This window comes from Triturus cristatus, chromosome 6 (genome assembly GCF_964204655.1).
Source record: "Triturus cristatus chromosome 6, aTriCri1.1, whole genome shotgun sequence".
NCBI lineage: Eukaryota > Metazoa > Chordata > Amphibia > Caudata > Salamandridae > Triturus > Triturus cristatus.
In genome coordinates this window covers 761,363,492-761,379,933 of record NC_140589.1, presented here as the reverse complement: position 1 = coordinate 761,379,933, position 16,442 = coordinate 761,363,492, and the positions used below count along the sequence as shown (strand labels likewise).

At 43.2% G+C, this 16,442-nt stretch overlaps 1 protein-coding gene across 1 annotated transcript in view; it reads right to left on the bottom strand.

Annotated features, from left to right (window-relative positions):
• The window catches only part of CEP85L (centrosomal protein 85L), a 464,377-nt gene that overhangs the window by 207,018 nt on the left and 240,917 nt on the right, over positions 1–16,442 (bottom strand). The window lies entirely within an intron of this gene.

The following is a 16,442-nucleotide window of genomic DNA, read 5'->3' as shown; positions in this document are numbered from 1 at the left end:
CAGCTTTACAAATTAATGGAAGCTGCTGTGGCCACACGATGGACAATCACTCAGGAGCAAGTGGTTGCAAAGATGTGCATGTGTTAGTTTGCATTTCTGTCCATTTTTGTGATGTGCACCTGCAGATGCTCTAAATTCCAAAGCACATCTTTTATGTTTATTTGCTTCTTTCTGGTTTCGCTTTAAAAGTAAGAGAACAGACAATTTGCTTTGACGTGAGAGCCTTCTTTTTATGTCAATACGAAGTGCTTTGCAATTGCTTTGGTTTGTAACAGACTACAAATGGTTCTCAACTGCACTGCCTGTGCCTGTACTCTGAATTAAGCCTGAGTGCTGTAGACTGCAGACCATGCTGCAGCATGGACAATTATTTAGCCAACACCCACGCTGGACCCCCTTGATATGAAAACACCCAGAGCAGAAAGTCTGTATGATGCACTGCGCTCCCTCTACCGTGTTTACATGCCCTTGCACTCACCGGAAAACTCATCTTTCCTTTGCCGTTCATGCCAAACAATCTCAATATGGCCAGTAAAAACAGAAGAACACATCCTCTGCAGCATACCACAAGCCATGCACTTATTGCCTTTGATATTATGTGCAACTACAATACCCCCTTGTCTGCCTCAAGGGAAGGCTTTAGCTGCATAATCACAGAACCCTAATGTATGCACATTTTGACTATGGAATGTTTCTGCATGTATGCAGACAGCGTCAGTCTAATCAAGGTAGCAGCCAAAGATGGTAATCCCGCAAAGATTTGAAACGATTAGACGTGCCTCAACTTGCTCGTCAGAATGACGTACTTTACCATGACTTCTGTGTATTAAGTTCTGATCATGTACCTCGTAACTCAGAAGACTTTTTCGAAGAAAAACAGGTTGCAAACATGCAAGCCCAACTCTAGATGACAGGCGTATGTAGAGCATGTGTATCTACAGCAACACGTGCTACGAACAGAGGGTTTTCCAAGATGGTGGGTCCTTCCTTGCACCCAATCACTGCGCCTTCGTTGCCGCTGGGTGATGGTAGGAGAAGGAAGCAACAAAAGGGTAGGGAGAACTAACAGAACAAAACAGAGAATACCCACTTCATACTAACGTCTCATCGGAAGAGATTGAAACCTAAACACTCTTACGCCTCGGTTATGCACTATTTGGGGTTTTGGATGCCAAATGTCCTCTCCCCTGCTATAGTTCCTGGGTAGAGTCTAAATATCTGAACATGAAATAAAAGAACAAGAGAAGACACACAGAGGTGCCACCATTGCCAACCTTCTTATGAAGCCCTGCTGGCTCCTGGATCAGTGAGCCAAATGTTAGTTGTGGATTGCCGTCTACTAGGTAGGGCTGCCGGGGTGCTGAACAATGCAGGGGTTAGAGTACTGGTACTGCGGTGTACCTCTTGAGCTTCAGGCCTTCTCACACAATACCTGCAAGGTGGTGATGCTTCACCGCAAAATATCGGACATGCTAAACTACATAACTGCACAGTAGAGGTTATAATACAACAACTTAACTTAGCTGTGCACAGGCAGAGACATCGTATCGCAGACTGAGAAGTTAGGAACTATTATTGTGAAGCAACACTGCCACCCTGTGGTCAAATTGCTGCGCTACAACTAAACATTGTAGCCAATTATACAAAATTAAAAACGTATGAACTAATGACTAGGCTTAAGCACCAACTCCCACCACTGCGTTAAACGTACCATAAAATATTTTGACCAGATTTAATTCATAAACATGTGTTCACAGGAAGTTGAATCCTGAAGAAATTAAAATGTTGTTATCCATGTGAGACAAAGACTTGTCTTTCGCATGGTGCAGTTGATCACCTTTTACAGTGCATGGCATGCAATTTGAAGAAATACCCTATTTATGGACGATGGCAACGTTTATCTACAGTCAGGCAATTACAAGCATTCATGTGTTGGCCGACATGTTGCAATGCATTTAAAACGTCAGTATGTCCCTTTCGGTTCAATTTAATAATGTGACATAACACAAAAATATAGATTGGATACGGTCTCGTCCCCCTTCATTTGACGGGTGCATCGAAAGGTGTAGAACCTTCAGACACGCTGCTTTCGGTCAGTTTAAATTCACATCGTTACTATGGGAGGGTCAGCGTTTGTGGTAGTTAGTGGAAACAAACCCACAACAAAGGACCATGTCTGGAGTAATGACAAGAGAAGGAACCCCAAGCCAACGGCAACAAGAAACAAAACGAAAACAATGATATGAAACTAGTAGAATGAAAAAAAAACTCCTCTTCCTAAAAAAAAAAAAAGAAGAAAATTACATGCACCGGTTATAAAGCATGAGTTAAAACAACAAAGGCTGTCCATTCCATTACTGCAGACTGGCTGGACGCCGACCAGCAGAATGAAGCTAATGAGAACAATCCAGAGGAAACTGTGATAATAAACGAAAATAACTGCGACATGCCCTACAAAGGAGAAACGTTCCACTATATGGCAGCCAAAAAGCAGCAGCAGTTCAGATAGAAAAGGAAACGGAAAGCAACACACTTCCAACCGGAGAGTTCGAGAAGGCTACAGTCAACAAACAGCACCATTTTCAGTGCTGATGGGTCTTTTGTAAACATGATGTTCTCAAAGCTCAGTACTGGGACCGTCACCTTGACTAAGAACATCAACAAAATGCACTTACGGGAACCCAGGGTCTCTGAGGAAAGGAGAGCATTGGCTATGGCTCCGCCATTTTGTTTCTGCTAACGCATGCAATTCAAGGCTGATTTACATAAAACACCACCGAAGCATGTCGCGCGCACAAAAGGACAAACACTTCAGAAGGAAAAGGCTTGTATTATGCATTGTTTTTCCATTGGCACCGTTCTGAGTGACCAGCACAGTTCTATCTCCCACAACAATATTTGGACTATAAACTAAACCGCTGGCGTCTGAATGTAATGGCTGAAAGGTGAAACCTGTGAGCTTACAACAAGATAACGTGTTACAAATGATGTCACTAATTATTTGGTTAGCTGTTCAGATGAAGCTGTTCTCTTGTGTTTAAATACGGTTTTAGAAAATGTTAATGTAGATGTATGTTAGCACTCAGATGTTATATTTCAATGCATGAACAAATTCAATAAAAATCAAAGACAAACCCTTTGTCCAGTTTTTAACGTTGCCTAAAGTGTAAAGTAGCACATGAATATGTCTTTTGAGAAAATGACAGGTAAAAAAAATGATAAAACTAAAGAGTGAAAAGGGGGAGGAGGGAATGACTTAAGCTGAATTCCAATGACACAAAAACCCCTTCTGACACGTGCATGAATTTTCTAGGACATTTGTTACTCGGTCCCAGGAAGGGACACTAACCTTCAAAGATGCTGATGAACAAGACCACATTTGCCTGGCAGGGGACACTGTCATCCAGACCCAACGACAACACAGATAGAGCTACCCTGATGACATCAGTGGCAGAAGGGGCTGTAGAAGGGAACGCGCTAGTCTTTAGCAACGTAATGTTCACCCTGACCAACCCCTCCTTTCAATGGCCCCACTCCAGACTGATAAATATTTTAAACATGCACAGTGCTGTGGAGCCGTATCCACTCTTCAATTTTTTAAAACTATTTTTTTAAATACATTTACAGCAGAGATGACAATCTTGATAATGCTTAAAAAGTAATTAATTATCTTATAATTAATTCACAAACATCGGCTTTCTTAAAAAAACATTGTCCCTAAACTCTATGGTTTGAAACATGGAACACTTATATGGCAGTGTTTTATATCTCAATCTATTTGAACACCGCTCTCTGACCTAAAATGATCACTTTTTAAACATCTCTCTTATGCTTCTTAAACACTTCAAAGAAATATCTGCTCCTTCTCTCCCTGTGTTACACACACTCTGCCACTTCTCCAAACCATGATACTGGCTGCTTGCTTGCTTACCCCCTGTTATGAATCTTTGTGGCCTATTTCCTTCCTGGTTACACCAAAGCTTCACTCTTTCATGTTTAGCTGCTCACTGTCCCCCGTCTGTCCAGACCTATCCTCTATAGAACATTCTAGAAAACTTAGGTTAGGGAACTATTTAAACTGATTGAAATAAATAAAATACCTAGATGGAAAAGTATATGTCTGAACAAGGCAGACCAGTGTAGAGACGAAATCCTAATTTTGCTTTTTAAATCTTTCTAGATTCAGGTGCTCTGCATTATTTCGCCCATGAGTGGTTAAGTCCAGAAAATGTCATTTACAAACCTGATCTAGTGAGCTTTGGCATAGGCAGAGTGTGGCATTTATGAAAAGTTAGAAAGATTCGGGGCAATGAAGCTGAGGTATATATCCAGCATTAATTCCCGATGATAATCCAGTTCAAATTTGAAATGCATGTTTTGGCAAATGGGTGTAAAAGAGGAGACTTAGAAGATATCTATAGGCAACTAAACAAACATATGGTGACTAGAAAATATTGCGTAGTAGGGGTGAGATGGAGTGATGAAACCACTTGGAAAGAAGTTGGGTGATCACATGTCTCAGAGTAAACGGTTAAGTGTAAAAGATGCAAGTAAAACTGTCTTTTGGTAGCAAAGGGGACATAATTTGACCTTGTAAATGAGCAGCCATTTTGACAGAAAATGAATGTGGGAAGCCTGAGGGCTAGTGTCTGCACCAATCCAAGAATATAATGGCGTGAGAAAACATGTTTGAGCCGTAGACAATGCTTCCACAATCATAAGCGACTAGTGACTAGTGTGGAGTTCCACAGATCATAAAACAACACTTTTTGGTGACAGCTTAGAACATCCTCATGAGACATAGTGACAAAAAATGTGGAACATCAGCAACAGAAGAGCATAACTTCAGAAACAGATGGAAATCAACCCACAAGAGGGGGTGAGAAACCAAGAGAACAGGGTTGAAAAACTATAAGCAACGGGTGATCTTGTAAAAGGGATGGAGAGAGACATACTAGACACTCTTTACAAAAGTAGAAGAGACACATAGGAACATTAAATGGTGGAGTTCAAATTATCCCAAATAGCCAGGGAACATGGTACATATTACGCTTGTCGCGGAATGCTAATGTACCCCAGTCTCTTTAATAAACAGATGTTTCAGACCCCCGGCCAGTGCTTTGTAGTTCTGGATATGCGTTTCAACTTCAAGCCATGAGCAGACACACAAAAGAGGACTAATGGAGCAATACCACATGCAAGAGGGAAATAGACAAATTTCACCCTCTGCTGGGAAGGCAAACTTGAACCCAGCTGATACCAGTGTATGTAAGCGGCCAGCTTTCCGTATAAATATTTGTGTGCTGCAGCATACTCCAAGTCAGTTCTTTTATTAGAAGGGGCAATGGCAAGAAAGTCCAACACGGTATGTTTCTGACTAAAATCAGGCAAAAGTTGGTAGAGACCATAATCCAGAGGCCGCTGTGAGCCGGAGTGCAGTGCCCAAGAAGGTGCCTCGTTACTAAACGGCAAGAGTTGACTGGCTCGGACTTGTAAGTCCCTTGGCAATACCAGCGAAGAGACCAGAGATTAAGTATGGTGCAAAAAGAACCAGTAGGAGTACGGCTTGTTGACAAGCGGTTTCGAGCCCATTAATTACTTCACAATCATTTGTTTTATTCAAATAACATTGGATTAAAAACAATTTCAGTTTGATGTTAATTTTGTTATAGCATGTAGACAAAGTTGCTTCCTCTACAACATTTATTTTCCATTCTGAAATTATAAAACCTATACTTTTTTGTAAATATATCTAACTTAATTTAATTAACGTAGTTAATGGCAGAAGATCCACTAACCACCCCTTTTAACTTTTACCTCGTTCTCATCTTAACTTAATTTCTCTTCTGTTTCGGACTTATTTTTAGACTCTTGTCTTTTGGCTATTATGAGTCAAAATTCAACTAAGGAAGTGTTATACATGCATTAAGCGTCAGGGCCCCACCCCAGTGATAACACATGAAAAGAAATACACAATGTCTATGCTGCTGTTGATTTATAAAGCTCCCTAAAAAGATTTTGGGCAAAAAAAAAATTCCAGAGGTCATCATATGAAAATGGACACGTTTCATAAATTGGGGGATACATTAAGGGTACCAGCTGTACAGACAGTAGATGGCCTACAGGCCCATCACGTCTTGCCAAGCCCCTAAAAGCAGGGCAGCACGAGAGCAATAGGCCATGCTGTTACTGCTTCTAAACTGCAAGATGCCTATATTTATACTAGGTCTTTTTTCAAATTCTCACATTTAACACATTTTCAGGGATAAATACTTTCCTATTATTACAGACTCCATCAATTCTAAACTTACCTAAACTCAGCTCTAAAAAAATTCCCTCAATCTGACGTCTTCGAGGCCGTGCCCCTTGGATAATGCTTGGATAGAGGGGCTCTGACACTATTGTAAGGAACAATGAATTAATAGTTATTAGAACATTGGAATGTTGGCAGCTCCATTGAAAACAATGGAGTGCTCCGGGCTTATAATGGCTGGTATAAGCCCGGAGCGCCAACATTCCAATGTGTCTTTGTTCACAGCTCTGGCTGTGAACAAAGACTTCAGGGAGCCGGAGGGGATTTGAATCCCCTCGCGCTCCCTGAAGGCTTTGTTTTGTTAGAACATTCTGCCCTCTAGTGGCAGAATGTTCTAATAGCCTTATAGCCCTTCGTAGCCTTCGGCTCGGGCCTTTAACGCTGCAGCGGGCCTTTAATAGCCGGTATAGCCCGCTACGGCGGGCTATAAGGCTATATTGTTTGATTAAGTATTTTTGTGAAACTGTAATGTGCAAATTTATAAAAAGATGAAATCTGTTGTCTCTAGTTACTATGATTAAACAATCTTTTCTTAGGTGGTGAAAGACAAAAACGAGAAGACGCTGAGAGCACAGCGACAGAACAGCAAAGTGCGTCCAATCCTTGAGAATCCAGGTTTGAACGAGAGAGGGCCGCATATAGGATCACAGCTGAGGAGACCGACAAGCACGCAACCATGGATCTTGCCAACAACAGAGGCCTCAACCTGCTGCTCAACTTCGTGCTAATCGTCCTGGTTCTGGTACTTATGTTCATTCTTGTGAAACTCCTGTGAATGCTTCATACTTTCCCCTTCGCCACAATGACTTAGGGTGCCAGTCTGGTGGCATGAGGTGCCAAATACTGTGCTGGACAGGAAGGGCCAGCAATGTATAAATTCACAAAAGATCTAACATAAGCAGCCACCAGTAAAGAGCGGAGTCGTCTCCCTGTATCCAATCAAGAAGAAGCAAGACCAGAGATTCAAAGATGGCTGCTGGATGCAGGGCCCATCTGCTGACAGCAGTGAGCGCCCTTGAGGGTGGTTCATTGATACTGCAGTGTGAAGCATCATTTTAAGAAGAGTAGACCTTTGTACGCCAGCTGAAATATTACAACATGCTGAATACTTGAGCTCAATACAAGACCGCTATCCATTTGGGTGGCCTTGCTCTTGAGGTCAGGTTCACGACGAGCACGGTTCACGCATGTGGCTATATGCTTGTGCCAAGGAGAGAGCTTTAAGATTCTACATATGACTGGGTGACCAATCTGTAACCGTCATGTACCCACAGCGCTGCAAGAAAGTTCCAGCACCATATTATTAATGTAACAATGATCTCAAAAGACGGCAACTAGCTCAAGGCCTGCAATAGCAACTTTTGGGGACATTAAACAACAGTAAGTGGGAGCAGTTGCCAACCTTGAACTGAAGGCAACAAATGCTGCTGGAGGGAGCTCGTACCGAGAAATGTCTTCCTCTTGAAATGTCTCTTTCATAGGGCTTTGGTACAACAACAATAAGCCTTTATTTTTCACCACTGACCCTACACAGCGATTACACATTTCTTGAAACAGAATTCTGTCTAACAACACATCTAAGCATCTTATGTTAATATTATCCCTCATGTATGCGGCCTGTTGTCTTCTAGATCTTTATTAACTACCAGAAACTCTCCCTAAAGGTACATATAATCTAATGCTAACTAACTAATCCATGCCTATAAAGATACATTATGAAATCAGAACAGTAGGTATGTGCACTTTCACGATCCACGCTTTGGAATGTTTTACCAAGCATGATGCCCACAAGCATACAAAGCGTAGGCACCTAGATTTTGATGGCACATCCATCTTTCTGCTTTTATAAGAGGCTTATTGTTTTAGTAATAATTCTGGCACTTTGACACCACTATGGACTGACTTGTTATAATGTTATGTTTGTGCGTGTCACTACAGGCAGAGGGAGGACGTGAACATGTGCTTCACATGCCTTGCCTGCAAGACAACGCACACGTGAGTGCACATGTGTAGAAGGTGCAGACTATCCTGAGTAGACTCAACAGAGTGGGTTGACTGTCACAACCGGTTCCTACTTATTCTAGTTTTACAACATAAGAGTGTGTAGTATAATCAAGCTGCCATCGCGAGAGAAGTATTGTGCACTTTAATAAAACTACCATCATGAGAGAAGTATATTCTGAAGATGGAAAATGCTAAACTAAATGCAACTTTGGCTTTGAAATCGACTGAGTTACCCCACCATATCGTTGTTCTCCACAATGAGACTGACAGACACATATAACAACTACCAACGAACTCCAAAGACTCTGGCATAGGTACATCTCAGACTCTATGACCTGAATTCAGCCAAACAGCTGGTTTCTCCCTTGGGAGAGAAGGAAATTACTACACAGCAATGTTACGTCAGTCCTTACAAAAATGACTGTCACGGCCTAACCTGCAGACACCATTACACTTGCAGAGGAAGAGAATTTGCACTGTAGATGTCATGCAATTGCACACTGGCAAACTAAGCCGTAAGACACGATTTCATCTATTTTTGTACATATACTTTTAAACAGCAGAGCAGTGTTTCTGAAACTTTTATTAACACTAACACAATTTCTTTTAGTAATCTAAATTTAAATTATGTTGTGAGCCCAGCTTCTCCGTTTTCAACATTACAAAGAAGGTATGCTTGTTTTGGTCTTACCAGGAAATTTCATCACTCGTGTCTACCAGACCTATGTGGACATGCGCCTCACAGGTCTGAGAAAGACTGCACTAGAGCAAAAGAAGTTGGAGCACACCGATGGTACTCGACTCATTCGGGTACCAAGAACTCCCTCTCATTGTCATAGATACATTTCACCATTTTTACCAGAACACCCATCCCTTACATTGGTGATGTCTAATCGTTTTATAAGAGCACAGCATGATTAAGGAATTCTCAGGCATTCACCCAAAAAATAAGCCAAAAGAGTTTTGGTGACACAGTGCATCCAGGTAGCCAAATCTATACGTAAATCTGCTGCTCTGGTCCCTAAAAAACATTCAGTCGGTCGCACAGTGATAACATCATTCTTTTTGTTTTAACTCAATGGTATCAGAGGAGCACAACGTCATCTACTTTACACACATTGTGTTGAAGATCAGGGAACTGTGAGTCCGTGCTGCACCTATAACACTATTTGCACACACAAAAAAGGCACTGCGTTTAGGCAGTGGAACAGAAAGAAAAATCTAGAAAAATAAAAAGAAGCACAAACATTTCACTTTAAGGCAGAAGTGGCGCAAGGCGAGGACTACTCTGTGACTGGTTGTTTCAAACAAGTAGCATTTTGGTTGGAAAAACACAAGCAGTCAAAAAGTGTGCTACCCGTAAACATAATTGCTGTTGTTCAATGCAAATGCAAAAACCAAAGGAAATGATGGACGGAGTGTTGAACATTGCAAGCACTCACCCCCAGTCAACTGATCTGGGTTTAATCCATCACCGATCTTTAGCCCACTGTGCCACCCTAGTTTGGTTTTTGCTTTGTTCGCCATAAGTTGGCTGGGTATGCTCAGACGTGAGTCCCTTGCTCACTTTGCCACTGCATTCAAGCAAGCCTGGCTGAAGACGGCTGAAATGCCATAAACCGGTCCTAGGAAGCTGGATTCCGGTCCAGGGAAGACATGGCTTGGCAGTTCGGGCTGGGCTGTTCCCATGAGGCACAGGGTCAGACTGATTTGCGTATGGCCATGTCTGAACTGGGGTGGCAGAGTGGGCTAAAGAACGGTGATGGATTAAACCCAGATCAGTTGACTGGGGGTGAGTGCTTGCAATGTTCAACACTCCGTCTATCATTTCCTTTGGTTTTAGTTCAATGCAAATGTACATATGCCTGTGGGACTAAAATAAGGATAAATAAAAGAGGAAAGCAGCTAAGATTTGTAGTCCTTGTGTGCCACCTGAGTGAGATGCCACCGCCATTAATGGATGGTACTGCTAACAGGTAGCTTGTCCTATGCCACCTCATCTGTATGCACGAAAAAGGCCCCAACAGATGACCAAGTTAACTCCCAAGCTAGACAGTCACACAAAGGCCTGCGGACGCCCTCTGAAGAAATGAAAAACTGGCACCCACTTAACGGAAACAGTACTCTGGAACCATGGCAACAGAGATGTTTTGGAAACACTCGTGAATGTTGTAGGACACGAGGTCACGCCGTGGAATGTTGGCAGAGCCGCGGATAATCCGTAGCTGGGAACGCATCCCTGAGTGGCGAGGAACACCCACTTCCTACAACTTTTGAAAGGATTTCTGTACTCCAAGTCCAGCGGTGATTCAGCGGGTTTCCAAGTTCTTTTCGGCTTGATTGCATTGTTTTCATCCCCCCGTGCTTCTGAAGAACAGGAAATAGCGTCAGAAGAGAGAAGCAAACATTTTGCTCCCCTTTGGTTTGGCACTATACTCCTCTGAAACAGTCAACAGAACTTCTAAGCTTGTCAGCAATGCCAGTGGATTGCTCCTGTCCCTCATACGATGTCCTTGGTAAATGGCAGAGAATATCGCAGCTGGCAAGGGTCTTTTAGTTTGTTCAGTAGCTACACCTATGCCGCAGTCACCAGCCCAGCCCAGCACGGAGAGGAGATTCGTCCTCGCTGCACACACCACCACAAGCATCTCCTCTCCTGCCTTGAACTGTTTTGCTCATGGGAAATCTAACAAACATCTTCAATACTTAAAAAAATATCTAATCTGCCCCAGTTTCTAGAGTAAGTGCACAATAGGCTTCCCTGTATTAAGAACCAGAGAAAGTTCGTACTTGAAGAGTGATTTGTGAGTGTTTCCAGGTATTGTTTGATTTTGGTTGGCAGTGGAGGTTTCTTTCCTGAGGGCCTAGCCACAGAACACCTGGGCCTAGATAAAAAGGTATCAGACTGACATTTGCCATCCTGAGATGTGACGATGGACGCCTTGACACTAGCCATGCAATGTATGCTTCGCTGACCACCAATGTACTTCTTCTCACGCAACACCACTTCTGTTTCCAATGTACTGTCATTTTTTAAATTAAACTTTCTTTAAAAACACTGGCTCGCTTTTTATTCCACAATCTCAGTAAAAGATTTGAGAGTCAACTTTGTATCACTGGTTCATGACTTGAGGTTGGTAGATTTGTGTTAGTGTTTACTTTAATGTAATTCTAGTTCATAAAGAGCCTTCCCATTGAGGGATTTCAGCTTGGTACATCCGGAGATGGTGACCGAGAAGGATCTCATCTCCTGCACTTCACCTGTCAAGGATATAACTGGAAGAGAGTTTGAAAAGGCTTAGTGGTCTGTAGAGATGCAGAACCACCCACGGCGGCTTCTCCATTCATCAAACGTATACAACAGGAAGGCAGCGGCGGGCTCCTCCGCTATGGCGGAGAAGCATCGCCCCCCCCCCCCCAGCAGCAGCTGCAAAACTTGAAAAATAAAATGATAATAAACCATGTTTAATATAGTTTTATTTTTCTCCTGTTGTGGAGTCTTTGGGGTCGGGCCAGGAGATAACAGGCACTATGGGGAAGTGGTGGGCACTGTTTTCAGTGCGCATGACGGTTTGGCCGACCGTCTCACATTGGCCAAACCATCATGCGTATTGAAGCTCTCTCCAACCCGAGCTGCGTTGCCGGGCTAGAGGGAGCAGGCACAGGCTCCCAGTCTCACTGGGAGCACAAATCTTCGGTGCTCAGGCCAATCCTGGCACTGCTTTTAGCAGCATGAAAGCAGCATCAGGATTGGCCGCAGTGCACTCTGGGAGCATGTGCCTGCAGAAGAGAGGGGTAAGATGTTGCGACGCAGGTAAGTGTTTTTTAATTAATTAATTTTTTGTCTTATCCATTCGCCCTCTCACCCTGCCACTGTATCAATACACCAGCCGCTCCTGCAGGCAGGTATGCTGGAGGAGAGCAGAGAGAGACACCCTCTGCCCAGAGATGTGTGAGCAAGTGCAAAGGCCAAATGAAAAGTAACTGAGTGGAGTCAAACATTCTCCATAGCCACAGCAAAAAAACAAATATGGTACTTGAAAACTTCCTTTTGACTGCCTCAAAGAATGCAGTTCATTAAACATGTCCACTTCAAGGACCTGTGAAAATGGGAAGCTCTGCTTTTGACTGATCATGGTTTCCGAGACACTTATTACGAGGGGCCTGGAGTAATCCCCGTTATTTCCCTCCATGGCATGCCAGTTACCAGGGCTACAGGAATTTTGGAAGGGGAGAAGAAAATGGAGATAAACGTTTTTTGAGGAATAACATGAAAGCATCAGATTTATTGTACCATTTCACATCTGTTTTTCCTGGTATTTCGCCTGGAGATTTTGCCTTTTGACAGAAGGGGAAATCTGTGGTCAAACGCCAGAGAGCTGCGGTATTCCCACAAAACTCATCATTCCCATGGAGCTGCCGGTAACTTAGCGTCAGGATGATCCATGATGTGTAAAGGTGCTGGATCTTCAGTGCCTATCGGTGCTTTATAGACCACCTATCTTTTTTGTCGGGATATTGCTGCAATGCCTTGCCAAACATAATATCACAATGAGATGCGTCACCCCAAAGAGTTGCCATCAATAGATCTGGGTCTCATTTCACAATGTAAGCACATTTGATCCGAGTGCACTGTAGATTCTGTACACCGCTCTACCCCCCATCAGGTGTCAGGAAATGTTTGCACCTGTTGGTGAGAAGGCAGAGGGCAATTTCCCTTTGCCTGGCTAACTTTATGGTTTTGCCTGGTCTGTTTACTCGCGTTTGCTATATGGCTGGCATAAGGAACTTTTCAAAGCTGCTGTGGTTGACATTTCATGCTTTGTGGCCTTCAGAGAAGGCCTGCTTGGCACGACCCGATGAGAAAGCGGGAAAACCTCTCCAGTATGCCACCGTCTCCACATTATGATTTTTACCACAGCCGTCTGCCGCCGCAGTTTTGTAGGGGCATCCAAAAAGCAGGCTGTGACTTGCACTTACGGACCGAGGGGAGACCACAGAGGGCGCTCCACGCACACAGTTCATAAGAAACAGCAAAAATTAAACAACTCCAACTCGGCCAAGGAAGGCTGTGAGAAGTGTAATGTAAAGTGCGTCGATTGTAAATCCGCAGTTCAGATGTCCATAAACTCTTTACATAGTCAGCTCCTGAGAGCTGCAGTTATAATTCATGTACATTTACCATACAAAGGGCATGCTCCTGTTAGCAGTCTAGCAGAGCCCTCGAAGTACTTAACATTTTGAACACAGGCAGTTATACGCCAGGACTCTGAGGGGAGGGGGGAATCTGTTGTGCTAGTGGAGAAACACATTCACGCACCCACAAATGTGGCCAACAAATGAGGAGGAAAAGGCATCAATCACCACCCTTATCCTACCCAAAACCCCATGGCCAGACGCAGACAACCTATTTCAAAGATGGATGGGCCCGATACATGTGCGTAATACCTCATCCTGTGTACAAGAGGTCACTTGAACCCATGAAGAACTGTGTGCCTGTCTAAGTGGTATCAGAGGTACTGTACCCTCCCACCTGGATAATGCATGGCAAGAGGAAAGACGATGGGCCCATTCAGCAATTATATATGGGATAAAGTACACCCTGCCATACATTATAAGGATATTGCAAGTCACAGAGTAGTTCCATAACCACACAGAGGAACAAGGCCGAAGCACAAGTTGCTTTATAAGGTTATGGAACTTCAAGGTGACTTGAAATATCCTTATGTATGCCAGGGGGTACTTTATGCCATGTAATACATGGTCACGCCATCACCTTTCCCACAAACCACCTAAAACCTTGCTACTTAGCTCTTTCATATGAAAAGTGAGCACGTTTACAAACATGAAGAATAAAAATAAAACCTCTAGATCAAAATTAAACACATTTAAAACCTGTTGGATACTTGTTGCAAACATGTCTAGAAACAGTTCAATACAAGTCAGTTTTTAAAAAACTAAACAGAGCTACTGTAGCTTGGAATGTGTTTAAACACAGAAAGATTCTAGCTTTCCTCTAAGGAGTGCAAAAAAACACATTCTCTCTGCTTGTCATCGTAAAGTAGTAATAGAGAGCAGAAGAAAGAAAAGAAAAGCAACATACAGTTTTTGTTGCTAAACAGCTGCTTCAAATATGCTCTGTGGCCTGGCCTGCCTTTCACCTCTGCTGCTGGCTCTGGCAGAAAGGCACTGCGAAGTCAGAACTCGGCTGTAATAACATATAGTTATAATAGCCGAGTTCTGGTGTCTTATCGGGGGCAGTTCGTCAAAAGTCGACGATTTAAAAGAAATTGAAGATTGCTGTTTACACAGGGCTTACAGAATCCCACTGACACGTGAAAGCAGCTTCCTTCACATGGTCAGCCAGTGAAGCACTGATATCACACAGTGTGCATACAATCAGCTGGAAACCCTTACAGAGTGCAGGTTTCCAGCTCACTGTGTGGCGTCTCTGCCCTGCCGACGTCCATCAAGGGTTTACAACGGCCACAGGACGTCAGGGGCAGGCTCAGAAGCCCCTGCAGTGTTTTTTTAAAGGGTTTGGGGGTCTGCTAGGAAAGGACCGGGCTTTAAGCCATACCCGTTCACTTTGGCCCCACCACCTCCCTGGTTGGCCAGGGAGTGATGGGCTCAAAGCCCCACCCCAACACCAGATCCTCACCCCTTCATGAGCCTGCCGCTCCTCAAACAGTAAAATTTGTTTCAAAGTTGGCAGGCCTTTAGTAGGTCTTTAGCAACAAAAAGCTAAAACCTGTCTGTAGGAGAGTCCTAAAAAGCACAGAAGGATTACTTTTGGTGCAACGCCACTGAAGAAAAAACACAGTGTTCTCTTTAATGAAATGTTACCTATATCGCACCAGGGATGACTACGTATAGTATATGAAAGACATAGCACCACTGCCTGGGCTCACTCCTGGGCTGACTGCATATATTTCCTGGAGGCCTAGTACTGCTGCCAGGGGCTGGGCTTGTTGTGCCTGTGTTGAATCTACAGTCTTTTGGTGGCATTGCACTGTTGCCAGGGGGCGTGCAGAATTGAAGGCCTATGGTATTTGCTGCTGGCCTAGCATGCCGCCAGCCAGGGCTTGGCCTCTGTAGCTTCTGGGTTGACTCCATATAATATTTCCTCATGGTCTAGTGCTGCTGCCAGGGGCTGGGCTTGCTGCTTCTGAATTGACCACGTACAGTATCTCACTAGTGGCACTATTGCCACATGGTAGGTATACACCAGCATGACACTTACATGATCACTACATGCCTGCACGCGCAACTACCTGAAAGGCAACCAGGATGAAAGATTGCATAACACACCCCTGAGTGGTTCAAAACTGGTTCAAATACTTACCAGTTCCTATCAAGTGTTAAAAGTTACTGCAATGACTTAAACCTCAAATTCGTTGTTGCTAGTTTTGGAGTTTCATAGAATTGGCAACACGCACATTTAAATTGCAAATAAATAAATAACCAATCCGCCAAATACAACAGCACACCTAAAAGCACCGTATGCATATCTGCCATGAGAGTTTGACATGCAATGAAGCAGGCTGCTGGTGTACCACCTGAACTGTATTTTACTGATATGGCGGGTACATTATAATCGGGTCAATAAAAAAAAAAGAAAATCAGCAAAAGTGTGCACATTGTTTGTGCTAAAAGAATCTTCCAACTGGAACCACAAGTAGAAAATAATACAAGTTATTTTACTATCGTCTAAATTCTTCCCAAATCTATAACAATACAATTAGACCCACAATTTCCCATTTACATTTGAATTGAGGAGGATATATTTACGTCTATAAAGTGCACCTAGGATCAGACTGGAGATGGGGCTGTTCACAATTGTAGGATACAGTATTCAGAAGATTAAAATCTAATATTCCAAAATAATTTAAGTAGAATTGCAAAATAATCATTTGCAAAAATAGAAAGATAGAACTAAAGTGCAATTGACATGAATTAAAAGATACATTAAAGAATAGGGCCCGAAAAATCAGAAAAGCTGTTACAGAATGTCGAAGTCAGGAGCAGCTGCAGAGAGACCTGGGTATTAAATTCTAGCTTGGCAATGCTTGTGACCAACAAGCCGAAGCAAGTCTATGGTTCTTATAAGTTTGGATCAACTGGC